Source organism: Diorhabda carinulata, chromosome 10, assembly GCF_026250575.1.
Source record: "Diorhabda carinulata isolate Delta chromosome 10, icDioCari1.1, whole genome shotgun sequence".
NCBI lineage: Eukaryota > Metazoa > Arthropoda > Insecta > Coleoptera > Chrysomelidae > Diorhabda > Diorhabda carinulata.
The window spans coordinates 6,303,497-6,311,746 of record NC_079469.1 but is presented as its reverse complement, the minus strand read 5'-3'; positions in this window follow the sequence as shown (position 1 = coordinate 6,311,746).

Below are 8,250 nucleotides of genomic sequence, written 5' to 3'. Positions count from 1 at the left end.
AAATATGCATTTTGCATATAATCCGAGTTTTAATTATACGTGATTCAATGCTATTGTGAATTTTTTTTTAGTATAATAATGAGCTGAATCGTTTTTTTTTCGTCTTCGTCTATTTACTAAGAAAGATTTCGAGGCATCTCGTTATAAAAAAATCTTATTTAAATTAATATGATATTGGTGGCCTCCGAATCGATTAATTGAAGCTTGTGCCAAGGCTGTTAAGTATTTAATTGTATATCATTATATAAATCAACCGAACTCATATATTTCCGGTAATTTTGCTATAATATAAACAATATTACGCATTTTTAATAAACAGTTAAAAGTTCAGTTATAAATATATCAAATAATTATTCTGATATTGGATTTTCAATTTTGTTGTACTGAGGTATACATATAGAGTGGTCAAAAAGTGAAGTTGTCGGGACGTAAATCATTTTTAATACCATTCCTGTGTAAACAATACATGTGTTTTAATGATCGTCAGTATCGCGATAAGAATTTAATAAACTAATTTTCAGTATTTACAGAGTCAATGTCAGAGGTTAAAATTTCAATATTTCAAAAAGAAAATAACCTGCAATGTAGCTGCTATAGAGGAATTATGCTTTTAAGCACCACATACAAAATTTTAACCACAATGGTGATACAAAAAATAAGGGAGCACTTGGAAGACGAAACACATTATTACGAACATGATATAGAGCTACATTTATCGATTTTAAAGAGAACAAATAGAAAAAACTAACAAAAGACATAGAAGATATAAACGTACCGACAAAACTTATGAAATTAACAAAAATTACAAAATAAAGGTCGCGGTACTAATCATAGAAAGTTTGACAAATGATAGGCTGCTTCAAAAGAATCCTTGCAGAATCGTCCGATCGGTTCGAAGAAGCAAAACTTAGGATAATAGAAGAAGCAAAAGAAAGATTATTGAAAATAAACTAGGAATACTAAATTCTTGATAAACACAAGAAAAAAATGAATTTAAAAATTATAAAAATAGGAGAAACAGTTTTGAAAGAATTGAATGTAACTTCGAGTAGTTGTACGAGGATATATTGAAAAATTCTTAGACTACTATAAAACCAAACAAAATTTCAATGTCAAAATATTCTCATATTCTCCTCTTAACTGGATACATTTATTACAGCGAACCTGCAACGTCTCTAGACCTTTCAAAAAATGTTTCTTCTTGCTCTGCAAACCGGACCTCCACAGCTTTTATTACCTCGTCGTTGGAAGAAAATTTACGACCTTTTAAACTTTTTTCAGTTGAGGAAAGATATGCTAGTCGAATGGAGCTAAATCTGGTGAATAAGGAGGGGTGTTCTAGTAATCCAAACCCTAAATCACGAATTTTTTGCATTGCAGCATGGGATTGGTGTGCAGGTGCAAAAAACATCTTTGGATAGCTTTCCGCGTTTTTTCTCTTCAATTTTTTCAGTAATCAGTAATGTCGAATAGTAATCTCCAGTTATTGTTCTACCCTTATCAAAAATAATTAATCATGATTACTCCACGGCAATCCCAAAAAACTGAAGCAAGAACTTTTCCAGCAGATTTCTGGACACGAAACTTCTTAGTTCTTGGAGAACCAAAGTGTCGCCATTCCATAGATTGTTGCTTTGTTTCTGGATCGTAGAAATGTACCCAAGTCTCATCTATAGTAACAATTTGGCTTAAGAAGTATACATCGTTTTCAAATCGAGCACAGATCGAACGCGATGCTTCTACTCTTGCTTCAAATCCTCAAAGGAAGCATTTTGAGTTCAAGCAAAATTTAGCAAAGTCTAGCTGGTTTTTTTATTTTTTTAAAGCACGAAAATGTAAAAGGAAGTGAACATTCATTCTAATTGTTTTATCACGGTAGGTTAGATTTTATCGACGAAAACTGAGATTTAAGTAAAACGCAAAACGACATTGAACTTCTTACGAACAAGGTCAATGTGTAAATGTTTCATTTGTCACTGCGTTGTTTCTCTTTATGTTTTTCAACAAATATCAGTATTTGGAACAATATACAGGATAAAATATACAGATAACATAGAAAGTAAAACTCTAGAGATGCGGACGAAATTTGTAGATTTTTTTACTTCTTTAGTACAGTAAATCTGAAACATTGACTTTTACAACTTTTTGAATCGTTATATCTCAGAAACGGTGTCTCGTAGATAAAATAGTATTGATACATTTTTTGTAGATAATTTTCTGATCTACAATTTTTCTCCAACGTATTTACATGATAAAACTCACCGATTTGCTGATAATTGCAAAAAATTAATTTTATTGACCTTTGACTTTGAATAAAATTTTTGCCATACATGGAAATAATGGAGAACATTTAAATTTTATTTTCAATTGTATTTTCAATAATTTTATTGATTTTCAGCTTGATGGGAATTTATGTAGTTACACTCTTATTTTTTGGTCTAATTTGACCGAACTATATCAGTAAAGAGAGAAAATATTTGTTTAAAGAAAAGTGCAAGAAAACTAAACAATTTTAAAAAGCTAAAATAAAACCAATTATAAAAAAATTAAATAATATTAACTAAATACATAAACTTTTCTATATACTATCCGTAGATAACTGACTTTAGAAGGTACAGGGATGGTTTGTAAACGCTTGGTATTAATGATAACATTTCACTGTGTTATAATGGGGGAGATATTGGTTTTTCCAAAAACTATGAAAAGAAGTCTTACTTTTCTAATTACATTTCGATTTATTACCAGGTATAGGACCTTTCTGCCCCAGTGTGCGGTCGCGAAAACCTCAAACAATTAATGCATTTCTTTTTTTCTCTCTCCAGCAATCAGTAGTAGTCTTAAAAACTGTGTCTCGTTCTGTTTGTCGCTATGCCATTTAAGGAATTATCAATGCTTTCGGTCTAATAACCACAGTGTGAGATAGGAATTTATATCTCAGATAACAAGAAAGCGAACAAAAAGTACATTCCATTATTAACATTTAACCTTCAAGGTACCACATGCTTTGCATGTCCTTTTATAATCGTGGGCGTTGTTAGTAACTTTTGACGTATGATAAAGGATATCCCAACTAAAGAATAAATAATGTCATTAGAATGAGATATCAGTATCAATTCTTGTGGTTCATTTTAAACTGCTTTCAAATTAGTTACTTATAATTGTAATAAATACAGCGAAGTAACTAAAAAATCGAAGAGTCCAGGTAGAAACTAATAAAACATGGAACAAATAAACTCTTAGAATCCTCAGCTGGTATATTAAGAAAACTCAGAAATGGTGAGAGAGAGACACACTAAAATAGAACAATTATCGTGAATTATCGGTAACAAGTATAATATGCTGGGTTTATAAGAGATATTATAGAGCAGGAATACTCTAATTACGAAAAATAAGAGTGAGGTTATATCAGGAAAGTTCTTGTACAGCGTTCTATTTAAAGCAATTGGTAGAAAAGGAAAAAGACCGGTACGCCTAATGTTTATAGATTTAGAAAATGTTTACGATAACATACCGATATCAAAATTATTAGAAGCTTCTGAGGATACCAAAATCAATGATACTCTCATGAAGGCCATCCAGATGGCAGATATGAGGTCTGCAGTAGAAATCGAAAGCCTTCAACAAAAGTCTAAGACAAGGATGCTGCATCTCCCAACACTTTTTGAAATATATGTTTCTTGATCATTGAATATTATTTTGAACTATGAATACGATAATTTAAATTATATCTTTAGTTATTTAGTTTTAAAAGAAAAAATAAAAATAATAGGGTAGTTGCATGGCTCGAGAAAAAACAGTTTTGGATAGTTTACAACTAGTTTCATTATAATTTTTATTCAATTCTTTGATGAACATTTATAGAGAAAAAAATTGATGGAAATTCAAAAAATTTGTAGGTAGTTTAAACATTTCAATGAGGCCGCCATACCGCGTGATGTCATAGGTGTAAAATAAACACTAAGCAAATTAAATTGATAGATTAATAAATAAAATAATTAATAAATAATTAAACTTTGATTAATCTGAAAAATTGTATATAAATCGCATTTTGTGCCAGGATATAAAAATAACACGACTAAAACAACTGATAAAGTTTTTTATGGTGCTAAGTAATTCGAATATACAACAAAAATCGTTTTTTGGTCATTTCTACGATCCTGCTAGATGTATTTGTAATTTTTGTTGCCAGGATCATTTTAATGTAAGATTCTAATTTAACTTATTTTAATATTCTATAGCGATTAAGTTTATTATGCTTTTAATGTTTTACGTGATTATGTAATAACGTAATAACTTAACCTATAAAAGGTTTATTCATTTTATTCTTATATATAGAAAAATGTTTTATTTATAAGTACCTAAGAAAAAAACCGTATTATAACAGCACACACTATGTTGCCGGCAACGATAACCTCGTGACCTTTTTTATTAAACCTATGACGTCACAACTGAAAACCAATGACAATCGTTTTCGTATGTAGTTAAAAATTTGAAACTCTTGCGATTTTCAATTAAATATCTATATATTATTAGTTCATTTCTAATTAAATACTTTAGTTTCTGACATTATTTCATATGAAAAGTTTATAAAATAAACAAAAAAATAAATAATTTTTAAACAATACCCCATTGCTTCAATAAACCCATTGATAAGTTTTATAGGAAATTACAAACGACTTTGAGGTAAATTCAAAGATGTTTTACAGGTTTTACATCATTATCGCGCACTTCTACTACTATTACCAGCTTATCCTTTACAACCTCTCGCATGGTTCAAGTGATACCTTACAAACAGAACAGGAGTCAGTTTATAGTGGCTGATACAACGTCTTCTTGTGAGCCAATAGTATGTGGAGTGCCTCAAGGCTCAGTACTTGGCCCTATTTTCTTTATAAACGACATCGTCTATCTAGACATCAGTTGTAAAATATGTCTATTTGCAGACGACACTAGTTCACTACTTGGAGCAACCCTGACCTCAAGGGACTTCTTAGGACACCACCATTGACGTCGTTAAATCTGTAAAATTCTTAGGGCTTGTTATTGAAAATTCTTTGAAATGAGATTCATATATTGCCGCCTTATCTAAAAAATTAAGTTCCTCCATTTTGCGCTGAAATCAGTTTCCAAAGAACTGAACTTATCCATCTCCTTAACAGTCCATTATGCCCTTATTGAGTCGCATATCCAACGTGCTCTTCCCTTCTGGAGTTCATGTGGTGCTACTCAATTTGAGCGAATCTTCAAACTAAAAAAGAGAGCTGTAAGATATTTACTCGGACTAAACAGCAGGGCTCACTGCAGGGACTTCTTTGAAAGATTAAAAATTCTGATTCCTTACTTATTCATGTTTGAATCCCTTTGCCTAATTCGGAGCACGAAACACGACCTTTACCTGCCTACTCCTTGTTCAGAATTAGTTAAGGGCTCAATATTTTACATTGCAAAAAAATGCACAATCACTTGCCAATTGAAATCAAATCGAAATCATCTTTTTCCGCATTTCTCAATAATTTGAGGGCATGTATATATAATTTATATATATATAATTTTGTTATTGTGGTGTTCTTCTGTATTTTGAAATTTTATTTTATATGTTTTACCTTTATTCAGTTATTTTTGTGTTATTTTTTACAAGCTGTTGTCTGCAAATTCTAATAATTTTTTGGCAATAAAGCATTTCTCTTTCTCTCTCATTTGATGCCAATAAGAAAGAAGTACTTCTGAATAGTTAATATAAAGCTTGTACCATCTATTTCCTGTAGTCTTTAAACACCTTACCAGTGGAAATAAATTGACATTTTGATAATGATAAAACAAATAACTTTCAGTTTTGTGAGATATATTCTGTGTTATACCATGTATATTATACCTGTATCGAGTTTATTTATTATGTCTCGATTCGATGAACAATACAAGCTTTACCACACCTTTTTGCTATAACTACTAAAGTAGTAATTATTTTGCAAATAGTACTTCCACAATTGGAAAGTCGTGATTTTAATTTGTTTTTTAATACCTATGTAACTCTGTAATTAGAAAATGCATCTTCGAAATATACAAAATGTTTCTAAAGCAGATGTGTGCAGAGAAAGACATAATTTTTAAAATATTAACTAAACACCTAAGCAAAAATGAAATATGAGAAGTTCTTGTGACGTTACAATTGAAAAAATAGCGTTAATGCATACTAAAATTTGTCCATGACCTTTGTCAAATTTTTCTGCAACTGCACACCTACTAGGACTTCCAAATTTTCGAATAAATGAGGTTCAAATTTTATATTTCAAGTATTATAAGCGCTCCATAAAAAGTTATGACATGGCTATAGATCTGGCGAAGGTAACGTCCAATAGAACTCACCGAAACGTGAAATCACGTGCTCAGGAAACATTTTTAACTCCATCCTGTTGTAACTATATTTCTGTTTTGTCGATTGAAAAGCTTTAACAGGTATATGCAAAAATTTGTCTATCATTTTGACACAACGTGAAGATTTGGTACACCATGCTAATAGTAAAAGTAAATTATGGATCAAAGTATAAGGAAGTCAACAAAGCCGAAATGAAAACAGCTACAATATCGAAATACTTAAGTAGAAGTGGGAGGTGTATTTATAAATCTTTGATTAGACATATAACTTCTTAATTATCAATTTTTACGTTACCTATATTGAATCTTGTCTTTCCTTCTTTCAAATAATCTTGGTAGTTGGGGGTTTTCCTTCGAATTATAAACTGTTTGTCGATTTGTGTTATATTTGTATTTCTAATTCTGCTTCTTCTGTTTTACCAACAGAGGTTCATGGATTTTCCATTTCTACTATTCGTGTGTCATTATCGGAATCATGATTGAAGAAAATTATCATCGCTGCTCTAAACATCAGATTAAGAATGATAATTCTCGTGTTAGATACCAATTTGCGAAAGGGAATTGACTACAATGCTTTGGTCTATATGTGTTATTGAAACGATTAGAACTATAGTGAACTATAAAGTAGTTCAAACAGCAGAGTATATAATTGAGAAAATTTGGACTACTGGTTATCACCAAAAATGCTATTAATGGAGAGACGATGAAACAAACAGACAGATGGATTGCTAAGGAGACCAAGAATTACAAACCTGACACAAAACGTCTAGGCAAGTTTCCATGATAGATGTGCATCAGCGTCTAAAATATTTCAGGACATGAAGATATAACTTATCTGGAAATTGGTTAGTTTGGTGCTAGAATATAGTTTTTAAAAAGGCTGAATGTCGTACTAAGGAATGATATACCATTGTAAACATCAAGAAATTTTATATGAGAATGAAATGAGTACTTTGAGTACTGAATCAAAAAAGGATCTAGAAGTAGTATTTGATGAATTTGGCAACGAAGCAAATAAATATAATCTTTTAATAAACACAAATAAAACAAAATATAATAAGATAAAATAAAAAACAACGCACTGATTGTTTATAGAACAAATAGTTAGATACACATGGAGAAACAGTCGAAACAGTCGAAATTAGTAAAAAGTTTTCGAAGAAAAAGAGCTTTCAGCTTTCATTGTAATGTAAATTAGGTTTTCGTCCTGGATACTCACACAAAACACTAAGAATAAGGATCCTGAAGAGGACTAACTAATAAGGGGAAGCTCATCATCTAAAGACACAAAGAATAAGATGGCTGAAATATGTAGAAATAGGCAATACAAGGATATATTGAAAAATTCTTTGCCGACTATAGAACCAAACAAAATTTCAATGTCAAAATATTTTATTAATCCACATATTCTCCTCTTAATTGGATACATTTATTACAGCGATCCTGCAACGTCTCTAGACCTCTTCGTTGGGAGAAAATTTACGACCTTTTAAACTTTTTTTCAGTTGAGACAATAGATGATAGTCGGAGAGAGCCAAATCTGGTGAATAGGGGTAGTGTTCTAGTAATTCAAACCCTAAATCACGAATTTTTTGTATGGGAACATGAGATTTGTGTACAGGGGCGTTATCCTGCAAAAACAAAACAACAAACAAAAAACTGAAGCAAGAACTTGTCCAGCAGATTTTTGGACACGAAACTTCTTAGGTCTTGGAGAACCACTCCATAGATTGTTGCTTTGTTTCTGGATCGTAGAAATGTACCCAAGTCTCATCCATAGTAACAATTCGGCTTAAGAAATCTACATCGCTTTCAAATCAAGCACAGATCGGACGCGATGCTTTTACCCTTGCACGCTTTTGGTTAACATTCAAACAT